At 42.8% G+C, this 20,943-nt stretch overlaps 1 protein-coding gene across 1 annotated transcript in view; it reads left to right on the top strand.

The window, feature by feature from the left end:
- TANC2 (tetratricopeptide repeat, ankyrin repeat and coiled-coil containing 2) overlaps positions 1–20,943 on the top strand; it is a 690,066-nt gene that overhangs the window by 181,878 nt on the left and 487,245 nt on the right. The window lies entirely within an intron of this gene.

Raw genomic sequence — 20,943 nt, forward strand, 5'->3', positions numbered from 1 at the left:
AAAGTATAGTTAACAGAAACTCTAATTTAGGAGAGTAGGATAGAATTATCCTTGTTGTAGAAGTTGTCTGAACTTGAGAGAACTTGATGTGGTGGACCATTCACCTGCTGTCCATTATTGACAGGTTTAGTTCTGCCCCCAAACTGTAAGGCAACTGAAGTAACACTGTAATGGGTCTGTGGACTTTGTTACTCAAAGAAAAGAAATGTTCAGGAACACATGGATAAATATTCCTGTTCCTGCCTTTTGATGAAAATTTGCGTTGAAGAGATTGATTTTCCCACCTTCCGGCAGAAAAAAATAAAATTTGACTCCTATGCTGCTTAACTGCTCTGTGACACTTCAACTTTATTAGAACTAGAAGTGCTGCTCCATGCTTATCCTAAATGACTTCAAATATGTGTATTACCTAAGAAAGTTCAGTCATGAATTCCATGTCAATACAATTGTTTTACTCACAGCCACAGTGTAGCTCTTAGGAAGTCTTTCTTGGAAAGCTGAATCTAAAAAGGTGTGTTCTTTGCCCTTTTTTTCCTGCCACAGACAGAATCTTTATAAAAACTGTCCAGAATGTTGTTTAATTTGACATCAAACAGGAGGTCTGCTTGTATCCAAAATAAATGGTATGTCAAAATTGTTTTCTTCTTACATTTTCTAGTTTCATTGTAATTTGAGAGTCAAATTAGAGTTTAAGCAATTTGACTTGTAGCAGCAAACACTGGCCAGCCTCAAGTCATTTCTACCTGTTGAGATTAGTGAAACAGCCACTAAAAATCCATTCAATACATGTACAAAACATATTTCTGCCTTCACGTTGTAGTATGAAAAAAGAGTTGTGAAAAGTTTTTTGTCTTTTCTATCTTTTATCAAGGGTGCCACTGTCTCTAATTGTTGATGTGTTATTGCTATTATCAGTAATATACTTTGTTACTATAAACGTTTTTTGATATAGGGTTGCAACATGTACACATTTCTTATCTAAGTTTAAGCATTCTATTTCTTTTATTAAGACATCTCTCCAGCACTCTAATCTCTACTCCACATATAAGAATATTTATCTTTAGAGGAATTGAAGTTTTCTACGTGTAACTGATGTTAACTGAAGGTGAAACCCATAAGTCATTGATTAACTTCATCTGAAGAGCTGGGTAGGAATAACATTTTCTAAACATTGTATTGAAAAAATAATAGAGGCTTTGATGCAGTGTCCTTGTACTCGGTATGTGTCATCATTTGTAAAAGTAAATTTCACAAATTGCTTCTCTGGAACAATTTTTTAAATTTTTTTTTAAATTTTAAATTTTTTAAATTTTAAAAAATTATTACAGTAGTGCCAATCAAGAATGGGGTCCCATTGTACTAGGTACTGTACAAATGTAGAATGAGAGAGTCCTACCCCAAAGTGCTTACCCTCTAAATAGACAAAGTAGATAAAGGATAAGGGGGAAAGGCTGTAACGTACAAAAAGGGGAATTGTTTTAAAATACAATGTTAGTGCTACTATTTCTTTTTAAAATGTTTAAATGTTCTGAATGTGGTTTAGTGAGGAGTTGATTAGCTAGATGGAAAAAATAAGGAAGGGTGAGAGGACACAGAAGGAATATGCTGGTGAGAAGAAGGAAAGGAAGGAGTGAGGCTGAGGTGAAGAGATTGAGGGAGAGGGCAGACTGGAAACTATAGAAAACAGCCTTGAGAAATAGTCAGCATCTGATCGTCCCTGCTTATGTGCAGCTGATCTGCTGGCTTCATTCTCTGACTGTCTTCACCCTTCCGTTTCTTTCTCCTTGGCCACCTAGGCGGGTGTCACAAGGATCTTAGTGTCCCCAAAGGGATTTCTGCATCTCCCATGCATGGTTCTGAGTCCAAGGGGACCTGGTGGGGAAGGGATAGCCTTGGCTCCCCCCACCCCCCAGTGCTGCAGTACTTGGCTTAAACTGTTTCTGCTTCTAATTACTACATTAATTAAATACTTGGAAGTAATTAAACTGCTTCTGCTTCTAATTAGTATATTAATTGAATACTCTGAAGGATTCTTACTCTCTATTTCTACCCCCTGGTTCCATAGTGCTGTTCGAAGACACAGACAAGGCATTCCCTCCTCCAAGATAAAAGCCTTGAAAGTGCATGAATGCAGAAATGGAAAGATGAAAATCTTCCGCCTTTGTTTCTGGGTGTCAGTTTATGTGGCTGCAGACACTCTGAACAGTGGACCAATGAACTTAGTCTGCAATATGTTGTGAGGTGGTGATGCATAATTATATTTTACAAATATTTAACTAGCCAAGGTTAAAACGCCACTGAAGATATATAGTAGTTTAATGAACATTGTAATGGTTTTATTGCGGTAACTGTTAGAGAAAAAAACCTGCTGATTTCACTGTGTATAGAAATTCTGTAAATATACTGCCCCACTGTGAATTATCGTACACACGTTTGTGTGCTCTCATCATAACAAAAATAAAGATGAGGTGGAGAGGAAATTTGTCTAACATGGAGTCCTCTTTTTGTGGTATGTGGAAGACTGCGGAACTTGATTTTCAGAGGTGTTCAGCACCTGCAGTTCTCATTCACTTCCTAATGTTCAGTATCTCTGTAAATGGGGCCCCGAGTTTTTAGGAAGAGACGTCCAATGCTCTAGTACATGTAGAATCTAAAACTGAAGAGGCAAAGTGGTATAATGGTACAGTGGTACAGCAAGGGTCTGGGAGTAATAACTTGGGTTTTATTCATGGCTGTGTAGTTAGTCATTCTAAGCAGTTTGTTCAATGTCAAACTTATGCCTCAGTTTACCAATCTGTACAAAGGGAATAACACTTCCCTACTTCTCTGGGATGTCATGATGCTTAATAAAAATGTGTAAATCATCTTTTATAATGCAGAATTTTTTTAAAAAAAGTATTTTGGAATTGGAGAATCTGAAAATTGCACATTTTTCTCTCTGATTCTGGTATTTTGGGGTATGCTAGAACCAAATTATTTATTTATTCTTCAAGTGCTTGTTCATGTCAATTCCATGTTTGCTGTGTACGCACGCATATGCACAGCTGCTGGGGGACTAACATGAAGAGGAAAGGAGTCCAGGAGAGCTGGCTGTATTTCAAGGAATCCCTGTTGAGGTTACAGGGACAAACCATCCCGATGTGTCGAAAGAATAGTAAATATGGCAGGCGACCAGCTTGGCTTAACGGTGAAATCCTAGCGGATCTTAAACATAAAAAAGAAGCTTACAAGAAGTGGAAGGTTGGACATATGAACAGGGAAGAGTATAAAGATATTGCTCGGGCATGTAGGAATGAAATCAGGAGGGCCAAATCGCACCTGGAGCTGCAGCTAGCGAGAGATGTTAAGAGTAACAAGAAGAGTTTCTTCAGGTATGTTGGCAACAAGAAGAAAGCCAAGGAAAGTGTGGGCCCCTTAATGAATGAGGGAGGCAACCTAGTGACAGAGGATGTGGAAAAAGCTAATGTACTCAATGCTTTTTTTGCCTCTGTCTTCACTAACAAGGTCAGCTCCCAGACTGCTGTGCTGGGCATCACAACATGGGGAATAGATGGCCAGCTCTCTATGGAGAAAGAGGTGGTTCGGGACTATTTAGAAAAGGTGGACGTGCACAAGTCCATGGGGCCGGACGAGTTGCATCCGAGAGTGCTAAAGGAACTGGCGGCTGTGATTGCAGAGCCATTGGCCATTATGTTTGAAAACTCGTGGCAAACGGGGGAAGTCCCGGATGACTGGAAAAAGGCTAATGTAGTGCCCATCTTTAAGAAAGGGAAGAAGGAGGATCCTGGGAACTACAGGCCAATCAGCCTCACCTCAGTCCCTGGAAAAATCATGGAACACGTCCTCAAAGAATCAATCCTGAAGCACTTACATGAGAGGAAAGTGATCAGGAACAGTCAGCGTGGATTCACCAAGGGAAGGTCATGCCTGACTAATCTAATCACCTTCTATGATGAGATTACTGGTTCTGTGGATGAAGGGACAGCAGTGGATGTATATTTTCTTGACTTTAGCAAAGCTTTTGACATGGTCTCCCACAGTATTCTTGTCAGCAAGTTAAATAAGTATGGGCTGGATGAATGCGCTATAAGGTGGGTAGAAAGTTGGCTAGATTGTCGGGCTCAACGGGTAGTGATCAATGGCTCCATGTCTAGTTGGCAGCCGGTGTCAAGTGGAGTGCCCCAGGGGTCGGTCCTGGGGCCAGTTTTGTTCAATATCTTCATAAATGATCTGGAGGGTGGTGTGGATTGCACTCTCAGCAAATTTGCGGATGATACTAAACTAGGAGGAGTGGTAGATACGCTGGAGGGCAGGGATAGGATACAGAGGGACCTAGACAAATTGGAGGATTGGGCCAAAAGAAATCTGATGAGGTTCAATAAGGATGAGTGCAGGGTCCTGCACTTAGGACGGAAGAACCCAATGCACAGCTACAGACTAGGGACTGAATGGCTAGGCAGCAGTTCTGCGGAAAAGGACCTAGGGGTGACAGCGGACGAGAAGCTGGATATGAGTCAGCAGTGTGCCCTTGTTGCCAAGAAGGCCAATGGCATTTTGGGGTGTATAAGTAGGGGCATAGCGAGCAGATGGAGGGACGTGATCATCCCCCTCTATTCGACATTGGTGAGGCCTCATCTGGAGTACTGTGTCCAGTTTTGGGCCGCACACTACAAGAAGGATGTGGATAAATTGGAAAGAGTCCAGCGAAGGGCAACAAAAATGATGAGGGGTGTGGAACACATGAGTTATGAGGAGAGGCTGAGGGAACTGGGATTGTTTAGTCTGCAGAAGAGAAGAATGAGGGGGGATTTGATAGCTGCTTTCAACTACCTGAGAGATGGTTCTAGACTATTCTCAGTGGTGGAAGAGGACAGGACAAGGAGTAATGGTCTCAAGTTGCAGTGGGGGAGGTTTAGGTTGGATATTAGGAAAAACTTTTTCACTAGGAGGGTGGTGAAACACTGGAATGCATTGCCTAGGGAGGTGGTAGAATCTCCTTCCTTAGAAGTTTTTAAGGTCAGGCTTGACAAAGCCCTGGCTGGGATGATTTAATTGGGGATTGGTCCTGCTTTTGAGCAGGGGGTTGGACTAGATGACCTCCTGAGGTCCCTTCCAACCCTGATATTCTATGATTTCCCCCCCTAGAGAGTTCCTTTGAGGGGTCAACAAGCATGTGGACTAAGGGGGTCCAGTGGATATAGCGTACTTAGATTTTCAAGTATCAGAAGGGTAGCCGTGTTAGTCTGGATCTGTAAAAGCGGCAAAGAGTCCTGTGGCACCTTATAGACTAACAGACGTATTGGAGCATAAGCCTTCATGGGTGAATACCCACTTCATCGGATGCATGTAGTGGAAATTTCCAGAGGCAAGTATAAATATGCAAGCAAGAATCAGGCTAGGGATAACGAGGTTCGTTCAATCAAGGAGGATGAGACCCTCTTCTAGCAGTTGAGGTGTGAACACCAAGGGAGGAGAAACTGCTTTTGTAGTTGGCTAGCCATTCACAGTCTATGTTTAATTCTGAGTTGATGGTGTCAAATTTGCAAATGAACTGAAGCTCAGCAGTTTCTCTTTGAAGTCTGGTCCTGAAGTTTTTTTTGCTGCAGGATGGCTACCTTTAGATCTGCTATTGTGTGTCCAGGGAGGTTGAAGTGTTCTCCTACAGGTTTTTGTATATTGCCGTTCCTAATATCTGATTTGTGTCCATTTATCCTTTTATGTAGGGACTGGCCAGTTTGGCCGATGTACATAGCAGAGGGGCATTGCTGGCACATGATGGCGTATATTACATTGGTGGACATGCAGATGAATGAACCAGTGATGGTGTGGCTGATCTGGTTAGGTCCTGTGATGGTGTCGCTGGTGTAGATATGTGGGCAGAGTTGGCATCGAGGTTTGTTGCATGGATTGGTTCCTGAGTTGGAGTTACTATGGTGCGGTGTGTAGTTGCTGGTGAGAATATGCTTCAGGTTGGCGGGTTGTCTGTGGGCGGGGACTGGCCTGCCTTCCAAGGCCTGTGAAAGTGAGGGATCGTTGTCCAGGATGGGTTGTAGATCACTGATGATGCGTTGGAGAGGTTTTAGCTGAAGACTGTACGTGATGGCCAGTGGAGTTCTGTTGGTTTCTTTCTTGGGCTTGTCTTGCAGCAGGAGGCTTCTGGGTACATGTCTGGCTCTGTTGATCTGTTTCCTTATTTCCTCGTTTGGGTATCGTAGTTTTGAGAATGCTTGGTGAAGATCTTGTAGGTGTTGGTCTCTGTCTGAGGGGTTGGAGCAAATGGGGTTGTACCTCAGCGCTTGGCTGTAGACAATGGATTGGGTGGTGTGTCCAGGATGGAAGCTGGAGGGACGAAGGTAGGCATAGCGGTTGGTGGGTTTTCGGTATAAGGTAGTGTTAATGTGACCATCACTTATTTGCACCATGGTGTCTAGGAAGTGGACCTCCCATGTAGATTGGTCCAGGCTGAGGTTGATGGTGGGGTGGAAGCTATTGAAATCGTGGTGGAATTCTTCCAGGGTTTTCTTCCCATGGGTCCAGATGATGAAGTCATCAATGTAGTGTAGGTAGAGAAGGGGCGTGAATGGACGTGAGCTGAGGAAGCATTGTTCCAGGTCAGCCATAAAAATGTCTGGAGGTATATAATTTGAAATAATTGTGCTTGAGGATAAAGTCACAGAGCTCAGCAGCCAGTTGTGCTGTGGCATCATCAGGGATACTGTTCCTGACAGCTTGTATTCCATCTGTGTGTGGGATGTTTGTGTAGAGAGCCTCTACATCCATGATGGCTAGGATGGTGTTTTCTGGAAGATCACCAATGCATTGTAGTTTCCTTAGGAAATCAGTGGAGTCACGGAGATAGCTGGGAGTGCTGGTGGTGTAGGGTCTGAGCAAAGAGTCCACATATCCGGACAGTCCGTCAGTGAGAGTGCTAATGTCTGAGATGATGGGGCGTCCGGGATTTCCGGGTTTGTGGATCTTGGGTAGTAGATAGAATAACCCCGGTCGGGGCTCTAAGGGTATGTTGATTTGTTCCTGTGTTAGTGTAGGGAGTGTCCTGAGTAGATGGTGCAGTGTCTTAGTGTATTCCTCAGTGGGATCTGAGGAAAGTGGCCAGTAGAATTTGTAGAATTTGGTATTGTAGAGTTGTCTGGCAGCCTCCTTTTGGTAGTCAGACCTGTTCATGATGACAACAGCACCTCCTTTATCAGCCTCTTTGATTATAATATCAGGGTTGTTTCTGAGGCTGTGGATGGCATTGCGTTCTGCACAATTTAGGTCATGAGGCAAACAATGTTGTTTTTCCACAATTTCTGCCTGTGCACATCGGCGGAAGCATCCTATGTATAGGTCCAGACTGTCATTTCGACCCTCAGGAGGAGTCCATGTGGAGTTCTTCTTCTTGTGCTGTTGGTGGGAGGGTATCTGTGTATCAGGGTGCTGTTCAGTGTTATCTTGAAAGTGTTCTTTGAGTCAGAGACGGCGAAAGTAGGCTTCCAGATCACCGCAGAACTGTATCATGTTTGTGGGGGTGGCGGGGCAGAAAGAGAGTCCCTGAGATAGGACAGACTCTTCTGCCGGGCTGAGTGTGTAGCTAGATAGATTGACGATATTGCTGGGTGAGTTAGGGGTACCATTGTTGTGGCCCCATGTGGCAAGTAGGATTTTAGACAGCTAACAGTCCTTTTTCCTTTGTAGAGAGGTGAAGTGTGTAATGTAGATCTCCTGTCTTATTTTAGTAAAGTCCGTTTGTATGGAAGGTTGGTTATTTATGACAGTTTCCAGGTTGGAGAGCTCTTTTTTGATCATAGAATCATAGAATATCAGGGTTGGAAGGGACCCCTGAAGGTCATCTAGTCCAACCCCCTGCTCGAAGCAGGACCAATTCCCAGTTAAATCATCCCAGCCAGGGCTTTGTCAAGCCTGACCTTAAAAACCTCCAAGGAAGGAGATTCTACCACCTCCCTAGGTAACGCATTCCAGTGTTTCACCACCTCTTAGTGAAAAAGTTTTTCCTAATATCCAATCTAAACCTCCCCCACTGCAACTTGAGACCATTACTCCTCGTTCTGTCATCTGCTACCATTGATGTTTTCCTGTTTACTGTATAGGATGCTGATCAGGTGGTTCCTCAGTTTATTTGATAGTGTGTGGCATAATCTCTCACTATGGTCTGTGCAGTATGTAGATAGCAATGGATTTTTCACCTTTGGTCCATTTGGTATGATGTCCAGCCATTTGCATTTGGAAAGGAAGATTATATTTGTCTGTACTTGTGTAAGTTTCTTCATGAGGTTGATGGATTTCCACTCCATACGGCTCAATGCAGTGCCTTGTATGGTGTCAAGTATCAGAAGGGTAGCCGTGTTAGTCTGGATCTGTAAAAGTGGCAAAGACTAGTGACACCTTATAGACTAACAGACGTATTGGAACATAAGCTTTCATGGGTGAATACCCACTTTGTTGGATGAATGTAATGTAAATTTCCAGAGGCAGGTATAAATATGCAAGTAAGAATCAGGCTAGGGATAACAAGGTTAGCTCAATCAGGGAGGATGAGGCCCTCTTCTAGCAGTTGAGGTGTGGACACCAAGGGAGGAGAAACTGCTTTTGTAGTTGGCTAGCCATTCACAGTCTTTGTTTAATCCTGAGCTGGTGGTGTCAAGTTTTTCTGAAAACAGATTTTCAGAAAGCCTTTGACCAGGTCCCTCACTAAAGGCTCTTACGCAAAGTAAGCTGCCATGGGATAAGAGGGAAGGTGCCCTCATGGATTGGTAACTGGTTAAAAGATAGGAAACAAAGGGTAGGTATAAATGGTCAGTTTTCAGAATGGAGAGAGGTAAATAGTATCCCCCAGGGATCTGTTCTGGGACCAGTACTATTTAACATATTCATAAATGATCTGGAAAAAGGGGTAAACAGTAAGGTGGCAAAATGTGCAGATGATGCAAAACTACTCAAGAAAGTTAAGTCCCAGGCAGACTGCGAAGAGCTACAAAAGGATCTCTCAAAACTGGGTGACTGGGCAACAAAATGGCAGATGAAATTTAATGTTGATGAATGCAAAGTAGTGCACATTGGAAAGCATAATCCCAACTATACATATAAAATGATGGGGTCTAAATTAGCTGTTACCCCTCACGAAAGAAATCTTGGAGTCATTGTGGTTAGTTCTCTGAAAACATCCACTCATATGCAGTAAGAAAAGATGCAGATGGTACCAGCAGGACAGTGGGGTGGGAGGAGGTATTGTTTCATATTCTCTGTGTATATATAAAGTCTGCTGCAGTTTCCACGGTATGCATCCGATGAAGTGAGCTGTAGTTCACGAAAGCTCATGCTCAAATAAATTGGTTAGTCTCTAAGGTGCCACAAGTACTCCTTTTCTTTTTGCGAATACAGACTAACACGGCTGTTACTCTGAAACCTGTCAATATGCAGTGGCAGTCAAAAAAGCAAACAGAACGCTGGGAATAATTAAGAAAGGGATAGATAATAGGGCAGAAAATATCATGTTGCCTCTATATAAATCCATGGTATGCCCATATCTTGAATACTGTGTGCAGATGTGGTCACCCCATCTCAAAAAAGATCTATTGGAATTGGAAAAGGTTCAGAAAAGGGCAGCAAAAATGTATGGAACAGCTTCCGTATGAGGAGAGATGAATAAGACTGGGACTTTTCAGTGTGGAAAAGAGACGGCTAAGGGGAGATATGATTGAGGTCTATAAAATCATGACTGGTGTAGAGAAAGTAGATAAGGAAGTGTTGTTTACTTCTTCCCATAACACAAGAACTAGGGGTCACCAAATTAAAGAATTTTTTCACACAATGCACAGTCAACCTGTGGAACTCTAAGCCAGAGGATGTTCTGAAGGCCAAGACCATAACAAGGTTCAAAAAAGAACTAGATAAATTCATGGAGGATAGGTCCATCAATGGCTATTAGCCAGGATGGGCAGGAATGGTATTCCTAGCCTCTGTTTGCCAGAAGCTGGGAATGAGCGACAGCGTACTGATCACTTGATGATTTCCTGTTCTGTTCATTCCCTCTGGAGCAACTGGTATTAGCCACTGTCGGAAGATAGGGTACTGGGCTAGATGGACTCTTGGTCTGACCCAGTAGGACCGTCCTTATGTTCCTCTCGCGGAATCAGGGATGTCTGCTTCCCCCGAACCTAGCGTTCCTTCATCTGACAGCATGGCTTCTGCGTGGCTGAATGCTGAGGAACATCCCTGCTTGGTACAAGTCTAGCACATCCTGCTAGGTAACAGGAAACCCTCTATCAGGGCCACCTACCTGGCCAAGTGGAAACGCTTTACCTGTTGGGCCTTCGATCAGGGGGTTTCCTCCTCCAGGTCCTCGCTTCAATCCATCTTGGACTACCTGCTTCACCTCAAACTCCAAGGCTTGGCCCTTTCATCAGTTAAGGTGCACTTGGCTGCTATCTTGGCTCTTCATCCTCTGATCCAGGGCAGATAGGTCTTCTCTCAGGAAATGACACTCAGGTTCCTGAAAGGCTTGGAGAAGCTCTACCCTCAGGTCCGCGACCCAGTCCCTCCTTTAATCTGGTTCTCTCTTGGCTCATGGGTCCCCGCTTTGAGCCATTGGCATCCTGCTCCCTGCTTCTCCTCTCATGGAAGGTGACCTTCCTGTAGTGATGACTTCAGCCCAACGGATCTCCAAGATCAGAATACTGATGTCAGAATGCCCTTACCCGGTTTTCTGTAAGGATAAGTGCCCCCATCTGGCCTTCTTACCAAAGGTAGCATCACAATTCCACTATAATCAGGACATCTTCCTCCTGGTCTTCCTTCCGAAGCCCCACAGGTCTAATGAGGCGCACGGCTGTACTCTTCAGACGTTAGACAGGCCTTAGCCTTCTACATCGAGAGGACTAAACCCTTCCGTAAGTCGACTCAGCTCTTCATTGTGGTAGCAGACAGGATGGAGGGCCTGCTGGTTTTCTCGCAGAGGATCTCCTCATGGATATCGGCCTGCATCAAGTTCAGCTATGAGGAAGTAGGAGTGTCACCTCTTACTATCATGAATGCCCATTCCACTAGAGCGTAGGCTTCTTCAGCAGCCTTTCTCGCATAAGTACTGATTCAAGATATCTGCACCTGGTCTTCTATTCATATCTTTGCGTCCCACTATGTCATCACCCAGCAGGCCCAGGATGATGCCACTTTGGCAAAGCAGGTTTCAGAGTAACAGCCGTGTTAGTCTGTATTCGCAAAAAGAAAAGGAGTAGCTCACGAAAGCTCATGCTCAAATAAGTGAGCTGTAGCTCACGAAAGCTCATGCTCAAATAAAATAAAGTCTGCTGCAGTTTCCACTGCATGCATCCGATGAAGTGAGCTGTAGCTCACGAAAGCTCATGCTCAAATAAATTGGTTAGTCTCTAAGGTGCCACAAGTACTCCTTTTCTTTTGGCAAAGCAGTATTGCAAGCAGTACGACCGTGAACTCTGAGCTCACCCCTATTGCTTGTGAGTCACCTAACATGGAATCGACATGAAGCGATGGTCTCAAGTTGCGGTGGGGGAGGTCTAATTTGGATATTAGGAAACATTATTTCACTAGGAGGGTGGTAAAGCACTATAATGGCTAACCTAGGGAGGTGGTGGAACCTCCATCCTTAGAGGTTTTTAAGGCTGGATTTGACAAAGCCTTGGCTGGGATGATTTAGTTAGTGTTGGTCCTGCTTTGAGCAGGGGATTGGACTAAATGGCCTTCTGAGGTCTCTTCCAACCCTAATATTCTATGATTCTGTGAGCAAGCACTCGAAGAAGAAAAAGCAGTTACTTATCGTTCTTAACTGTTGTTGTTTGATATGTGTTGCTCATGTCCATTCCATGACCTGTCCTCCTTCCCTGCTGCCAGAGTTCATGGCAAGAAGGAACCCAGAGAGTGCGAGGGCCAGTGGCACACCATATATTGGCTCATGAGCCTGGGTTCCAAAGGATGTCAGAGTCTGCCCTACTGATACCACTAGGGGAAAAAATGTCAGGCAGCCCTGCATGTGGGGGCGCACACACCTAGCATGGAATGGATGTGAGCAACACATCTTGAAGAACAACAGTTATGAAAGGAAAGTAACGTTTTATCTCAATGCATAATCCAAAATAGGGTCTCATGGATGGTGCTTTTACTATTCAGCCAACGGAGGAAAAGGAAAGAGAACTTTTTTCTCCCATCAAGGTTGAATATAAAAGCACAATGACAAACACTATTCTGTGTTTAGTTATGCAGCTTGTTGGCAAAATTGTTTATTGATATATTTCTATGTTTATAGCTGTGTCTATGGATCTGTGTTAAGCTGAATATCTTGCTTTCTTTTGTTGTACAACATAATGAAAAGAAATATTGTTTACGTCTTGCTTGTGTTTGTAGTTGTCATAAATATAAAGGGAAGGGTAAACCCCTTTAAAATCCCTCCTGGCCAAAGGAAAAATCCTCTCACCTGTAAAAGGTTAAGAAGCTAAAGGTAACCTCGTTGGCACCTGACCAAAATGACCTATGAGGAGACAAGATACTTTCAAAAACTGGGAGGAGGGAGAAAAAACAAAGGGTCTGTGTCTGTCTGTATGCTGCTTGTGCTGGGGACAGAACAGGAATGGAGTCTTAGAACTTTTAGTAAGTAATCTAGCTAGTATGTGTTAGATTATGATTTCTTTAAATGACTGAGAAGAGTTGTGCTGAATAGAATGACTATTCTTGTCTGTGTGTCTTTTTTGTAACTTAAGGTTTTGCCTAGAGGGATTCTCTGTGTTTTGAATCTAATTACCCTGTAAGGTATTTATCATCCTGATTTTACAGAGGTGATTCCTTTACTTCTATTAAAAGTCTTCTTGTAAGAAAACTGAATGCTTTTTCATTGTTCTAAGATCCAAGTGTGTGGGTCTGTGGTCACCTATGCAAATTGGTGAGGATTTTTACCAAACCTTCCCCAGGAAGTGGGGTGCAAGGGTTGGGAGGATTTTGGGGGGAAAGACGTGTCCAAACTACATTTCCCAGTAAACCCAGTTAAAGTTTGGTGGTAGCAGTGGAAATTCCAAGGGCAAAGGGTAAAATTAATTTGTACCTTGGGGAAGTTTTAACCGAAGCTGGTAAAAGTAAGCTTAGGAGGTTTTCATGCAGGTCCCCACATCTGTACCCTAGAGTTCAGAGTGGGGAAGGAACCTTGACAGTAGTCTTCTGTATTAACTTATTCATAAAATTAGATCTGTTTTTCTGATGGAAGAAGAAATTGGCTAGTGGACAGAGCTGTTCAAGCCAATACTATTAGGCAAAGGCAGCACATAAAACAGTGAAAATATTTAAGTCTCTTCTAGTCCACAATTTTATGAATAACCTGCCCCAGCAATTGGAACAAAATCTTGTTGGATCCTGGTGAAGCACTGGAGCTGCTAGAGTGGACCTAGCAACTGCTTGGCTGGATGAGACTCCATTCTTCCTCCACATACTCTCCTGAAGATTCACTCTCTGCCAGATGGAGATTAAGCTGCTGGGTCAGGGAGATTGCAGCAACTACCGAGGGAAAAAGCCCTCAGCAGGCTTGTCTCCTTTATAAAATGTTGTGTTCAAACATAGTTGTGAAGTCATCTTAACTGACATCATGCTAATGATGACTGAGTGCTCAGTGTAAAGCAGGGCAAATCAAGTGCAGCATCACATCAGATAACTGTGATTAAACCTTGGTCCCAGCAGGTTTTTTCTCACCATTAGCACACACAGTGTTCAACGTGACATTTCTTGGTCTGCACTGATTGGAGTGTCGGGGTAGCATAGTGTCAGGTAATTCAACTCTTCATAATCATATTTAAAAACAATAACTTTTTGTAATGTAGACAAGCCCAGAGGGAGCTACTGAGAAAACCTTTGCCTCTGAGCTTAAAGGCAGAAGACTAGAGCAATGTTAGTAGAGTTCGCAAGGTGTCTGTAGAGTCTGCTGACAGAGAGACTGCACTAGTTAAAAAAGAGGAGTCTCTTTCCTGCCTCAGAAGCTTGAGAAAAGCCTTTTCTAAGCCTGATATTGCAGTGGATTCCAATGATAAAAAAAAACAGTAATGGTCTAAATATGTATTTCAGAAAGCATGGCTCTTTCGTTATTAGAAGGTAGTTAGAGGTGCCCATTGCTATGTGCTGAGCTACCTGTTTGGTTTTACATATGAAGTGTCTAATAACACTAAACATTAACTTGGATGTCTTTGGTGCATAAAGTTGTTCTTACGTTTGTTTTAGCTCCTTGCCATTTACTTTGAAGTTGCCTTGATGTATTTGCTGAATTTTTTGAGCTTCTGTCTGCTGTAGAACTTGTTGTGATCTTTGTACTTCATACTTATTTCAGTTGAGGTATGACTACCAGGCCACTGCTTTGCAAAAAGAGAATCTAAATGTAATTTTGGGTAATACTTTTATATATTTAAAAATGAAACCAGTGATATGGTTGAGCCAAGTAAGCTGGAACTGGTTACAAAAAAGAAACAATCAAATGCAGCATAGGTAAATATTAAAAATAGAGCCTGATTCTAGTATCGCTCCACTGACTGCAGAGAAGATGCTCCTGATTTACATTAGTATAAATGAAAGGCGAATCATATGCACAGAGATTGCAAATGGATATCTCATTGCCCGACTCACTTGGAATTACAAACTTTGAAGATACAGTAGAACCTCAGAGTTACGAAAACCAGAGTTACGAACTGACCAGTCAACCATGCACCTCATTTGGAACTGGAAGTATGCAATCAGGCAGCAGCAGAGACCCGAAAAAAAGAAAAAAGCAAGTACAGTACAGAACTGTGTTAAACTACAGTACTAAAAAAAAAAAAAGGCATTTTGTTCAGTTGCAAACTTTTGAAAGAACAGCCATAATGTTTTGTTCAGCGTTACAAACATCCTCCATTCCCGAGGGGTTCATAACTCTGAGGTTCTACTGTAACATATATGGGAATACCTTAGTATTCTTGTCCCACGTGACGTATTCATAGCAGACTATCTAGCATCCATTGTGGCATGTTATTAACTCTGATGACTGGCATAACTGATTCTTTCTCTTCTTCATTCTAGATTAATCTTTCTGTACTCTGTGACATTATCAACTTTTATTTATATCAGCTTCTCACTGATTTCTTCCTTGTGATAAAGTGATGCTGAATCATTGTAGGCTTTGACATTCTTTGCAAACAGGTGGGGGAGGTGGGGTGATCTAACAAAAATTAACTGCATTAGGGCTGAGCAAATTGGTTTGATTAAAATGAGAACAAACTTGAAACATCATTCTACAGCTGAACTGATTAAAATGAACTTTTTGTGTGCAAACAGTGTGGTCAGTGCTGTACAAGACTCAAAGGAAGAAACAGACTACCTTAAAGATTTAGTAATCTAAATTGATAGAAAACACAAAATGCACTGGCAGATCCAGGGGATGGTTTTATCTTGGGGTATGTGGGAGTTTTCTTGTTTTGTTTAGATTTTTAAAAAAACTTAGATGAGAACTCCCTCAACACCTAATCCCATTACAGTGTCTTGTTTCTCTTCTTGCTTTTCTGTCTAGATTGGCATAGTCTCAACTATTCTCATGGGATATAAAATATTTAACTTTAGTGAAGTGCTCTGATGGGCTCCTTTTACATCTTGAACTTTTTCCATTTTAGTTAGTAATTGGTGATCAAGCTTTGTGGTTTAGTAGTTAGAGTAAAAGATTGAGAGTCTTGAGGATTCTTGTCAGCAAGTTAAAGAAGTATGGGCTGGATGGATGCACGACAAGGTGGGTAGAAAGTTGACTAGATTGTCGGGCTCAACGGGTAGTGATCAATGGCCCTATGTCTAGTTGGCAGCCGGTATCTAGCGGAGTGCCCCAAGGGTCGGTCCTGGGGCCGGTTTTGTTCAATGTCTTCATTAATGATCTGGAGGATGGTGTGGATTGCACCCTCAGCAAGTTTGCGGATGACACTAAACTGGGAGGAGTGGTAAATATGTTGGAGGGTAGGGATAGGATACAGAGGGACCTAGACAAATTGGAGGATTGGGCCAAAAGAAATCTGATGAGGTTCAACAAGGACAAGTGCAGAGTCCTGCACTTAGGACGGAAGAATCCAATGCACCGCTACAGACAAGGGACCGAATGGCTAGATAGCAGTTCTGCAGAGAAGGACCTAGGGGTGACAGTGGACGAGAAGCTGGATATGAGTCAACAGCGTGCCCTTGTTGCCAAGAAGGCCAATGGCATTTTGGGGTGTATAAGTAGGGGCATAGCGAGCAGATCGAGGGACGTGATCGATCCCCTCTATTCGACATTGGTGAGGCCTCATCTGGAGTACTGTGTCCAGTTTTGAGCCCCACACTACAAGAAGGATGTGGAGAAATTGGAGAGAGTCCAGCGAAGGGCAACAAAAATGATTAGGGGACTGGAACACATGAGTTATGAGGAGAGGCTGAGAGAAATGGGATTGTTTAGTATAAGGAAGATAAGAATGAGGAGGAGATTTGATAGCTGCTTTTAACTACCTGAAAGGTGGATCCAAAGAGGATGGATCTAGACTATTCTCAGTGATAGCAGATGAGAGGACAAGGAGTAATGGTCTCAAGTTGCAGTGGGGGAGGTTTAGGTTGGATATTAGGAAAATCTTTGTCACTAGGAGGGTGGTGAAACACTGGAATGCGTTGCCTAGGGAGGTGGTGGAATCCCCTTTCTTAGAAGTTTTTAAGGTCAGGCTTGACAAAGCCCTGGCTGGGATGATTTAGTTGGGATTGGTCCTGTTCTGGGCAGGGGGTTGGACTAGATGGCCTCCAGTGGTCCCTTCCAACTGTTATTCTATGATTCTATGATATACTAGGTTCTTAATGCAGTTTACCTATTTATTTACTCTGACCTTGATGATCTCACTTGACTTCATTCTGCCTCATCTAAAACCAGCTTGAAAATGGGAAAGAAAAGGACTTTGCTGAGAAAAAGGTGATGTATATGATCATTCCTCGATAAATAAATTACACACAATAATCATCTCCAGTATAACTGGTACATTGCCCACTGCTGCCTCCTTCTCAAAAGGTAGAGAGGTCCAACTGGGATCTGTCTGCCCTCGAATACGTTAGTTACTTGATTTGCAATCACACTGCAGAAAGATGCCACTCTGGGTAGGATGACTGTGTGAACCTCTCACTAATCTGCCAGTGGTACCCTTAGAGGGAGGCAAGGAGATGTCTAAGAAATTTTATATTTTTGGAGCCATAAAATAATCGGGTTCCTGGTAGCATTCGTGCAGTCAAACATATTAACTCATAGATGTTTTATTTAAAAGATGTTCTTCTGGTATCAGAGGTTAAGAAAAAACAGTAATATCAAAATTGATGAATAATCCTGTCTCAAAAAATACCATTGTAGCTGCTTGATGGAATAATCTGTTAACTCTTCCTATAACACATCGCTTTTTACAACACCTTTTTTCAGCAGGTGAGGATTTATATAGCAGTTTGGCCTCTTTAGCTGCAAATCTGTACAAAAGCACTTGAAGAGTTAATATTAATTTCAGATACGATGAAGTCTCAGTTGGTGGTGTAAACATACAGGCAGTGGACGGAGAAATTTACTGCCTTCTAGTTTTCTGGCTCAAAGCCCAGATAAGTATATTTGGATTAGTGGACCAAGAAACCTTTTTGCTAGTGACCACTTTTTCAGCTCCACTGTATGCATAATGATTCAGCAATGTATGTTTTATCAGCCTAAATCTTCTGACTAATACTTCATTTCTGTGTGATTAATCTATTTGGGATTATTATTCCTATAATATGCACAAGTATCACCTTGATTTCTTCTGTCTTCTGTCTTCTGTTTACCTGTAGTTTAGACTTGTAAATTAGTTTTTACTCTTCCTGATATTTCACAGATTATCATGTACGTGATTATCTTGTAATGAAATGTATTATTTATTAAAAGGAACAGTCTTATTGATACTATATTGAAATCAGAAGAAGATTGTGCAAAGCCTAGAGCTTCGTTTTCTGTATAGGAAACTAGAGCAGGGGTTTTCAACTTTTTTCTTTCTGAGGCCCCCCAACATGCTATAAAAACTCCTCAGCCCACCTGTGCCACAACAATACAGCCTCGGCCCTATTCCCGGCCCCAGACCTGCCCCCCTGTCCCTCCACTGGTTTTTCTGCATATAAAAGTCAGGACCAGCATTAGGGGGTAACAACCTGGAGACTGCCCGGGGCCCCATGAATCTACATTGCTCAGGCTCCAGCTTCAGCCCTGGGTGGCAGGGCTCAGGGTCCCAGGCTTCAGCCCCATGCGGTGCATTGGGCCCCTGCAAGTCTAATGCCGACCCTGCTTGGCGGACCCCCTGAAACCTGGTCGTAGCCCCCCAGGAGGCCCCAGGCCCCTGGCTGAGAGCCACTGAACTAGAGCATGATAACAGTCTACAGAAAATAACAACGGAACTCTTACTTAGGACTGTTGTGTATGTGGCCAGGCTGATACGTTCAAGATCTTCAATTTGCTTGCCAAATAGGAAGCTTTGAATAATGGCTGATTGTCTGAAAACTTGCTCTTAAATGGTGTATTATTTATTTCGGGTTTAGAGGAGAAGCCTAAACACAGGTTTTTTTCAGTTCTAATATCGTTATATAGGACATCAGAAATAATGTAGTATGACGTTAATGACCCTCAAACACATAGCGAGTGCATACGCTGTATTCCTTTTAAAAGCAAAATAAAAAAATATTCCAAGATTCTTATGGTCACATGGGGAAGGTACTTAAAAATCAGGAAATGCTAAAGTTAAGGTCACCCACACAGGTTTAACTCTTTCCCTTGTGAGTATGTATTTTTATTGCTGTCTCTAATTAAATTATAATATTTCTCCAGTAATTGAATAGAGCATATTACAATGACTTTTGACAACCTTAGATACACATATATAGCATTTTGAATTCTGTATACTGCTCTGAGTGTATTTGAAAAAACGTTAATTAAAATCACTTGTATACAATCTCTCATTCATTACACACCCTACAAGAAGTATATCACAGGGTTGTAAAAAAATGTATTATATTCTATTAATTGAGCACTAATATGTGATCATGTAACTGAAGACTATACTAATGTATACACCCAGAATGGATCAGAGTTAAGTTTGCAAGTATATCCTTAATTTTGATATTTCCTGACCTTTGAGCTGTTTACTGTTGTTTTAATCTAGTTTTTAAAATGAATTGCTGTCATAAATATAAAGGGAAGGGTAAACCCCTTTGAAATCCCTCCTGGCCAGGGGAAAGCTCCTCTCACCTGTAAAGGGTTAAGAAGCTAAAGGTAACCTCGCTGGCACCTGACCAAAATGACCAATGAGGAGACAAGATACTTTCAAAAGCTGGGAGGAGGGAGAGAAACAAAGGGTCTGTGTCTGTCTGTAGTCGTCTTGGCCAGGGACAGAACAGGAATGGAGTCTTAGAACTTTTAGTAAGTAATCTAGCTAGGTATGTGTTAGATTATGATTTCTTTAAATGGCTGAGAAAAGAATTGTGCTGAATAGAATAACTACTTCTGTCTGTGTATCTTTTTTGTAACTTAAGGTTTTGCCTAGAGGGGTTCTCTATGTTTTTGAATCTAATTACCCTGTAAGATATCTACCATCCTGATTTTACAGGGGGGATTTCTTTATTTCTATTTACTTCTATTTTTTATTAAAAGTCTTCTTGTAAAACACTGAATGCTTTTTCATTGTTCTCAGATCCAAGGGTTTGGGTCTGTGGTCACCTATGCAAATTGGTGAGGCTTTTTATCCAACATTTCCCAGGAAAGGGGGGGTGCAAGTGTTGGGAGGATTGTTCATTATTCTTAAGATCCAAGGGTCTGGGTCTGTAGTCACCTAGGCAAATTGGTGAGGCTTTTTACCAAACCTTGTCCAGGAAGTGGGGTGCAAGGTTTTGGGAAGTATTTTGGGGGGAAGGACGCGTCCAAACAGCTCTTCCCCAGTAACCAGTATTAGTTTGGTGGTGGTAGCGGCCAGTCCAAGGTGTAATATTTTGTACCTTGGGGAAGTTTTGACCTAAGCTGGTAAAGATAAGCTTAGGAGGTTTTTCATGCAGGTCCCCACATCTGTACCCTAGAGTTCAGAGTGGGGGAGGAACCGTGTCAATTGCGTACTCTGAAAAAAGGGATTTCCACTGGCACTCCCTGTCTCATGCATCTTAGGAAGTCTGGAAAAGGGAGCTCCTGTCCAGAATACTTTGGAAGCTGTGTGGTTTATCCGTACAAGACACACATAGATCAGTGGTCCCCAAACATTTCACTGTCTCACACACACCCTTACCCCTGTCTGCGCCCCCTCCTGGTAGCTGGAGCTGGGAGCGGGGCCATGGGTCCGGGGAGGGGGGCGGACATGGGTAAGAGGACCAAGGTTGGGCCGCACCTGGGGGCAGGTTTGGGGCTGGGGGCCAGGGCAGAAAAGGAGCTGAAGATTGGGGGCTGAGGCTGGGCACATGGCTGGGCCCAGAAGCGGAGCTGCAGCTGGGAGGTGGCAGTGGGGCTGGGCCTGAGCTGGGAGTGGAGCCATGGTTGTGGGCCTTTGACATAGACTGAGAAAAAGATACTGATTACTGTATTAACATCAGTCAAATTAATGTTTTCTGAGTTTGGAGTCTTCTGTTTTTCCTTGTCAACTAACCAAAATACTGTTTAACTGTATGTTTAACTGCCCCTGAAGCTAAAGACACTACCTTGTAGTCTGTAGGTCAGTGTCAACAAGACTGACAGATCTTCTGAGCAATGCCATAGGCCCTGGCAGGTTCAGCCTTGGTAGTAGTGTCAGTTAGAGACTGACTTGGCTGACTGTCATGCCCTTCCCAACCCATAGAAACCAAGCTGGATAATAATCTGTCTTAACTGTTCAACATGGACACCGGCAGTGAATGATGATGAAGAAATTCTGTATTGTACTG

This window comes from Lepidochelys olivacea, assembly GCF_965140295.1.
Source record: "Lepidochelys olivacea isolate rLepOli2 genome assembly, chromosome: 27".
Lineage (NCBI taxonomy): Eukaryota > Metazoa > Chordata > Testudines > Cheloniidae > Lepidochelys > Lepidochelys olivacea.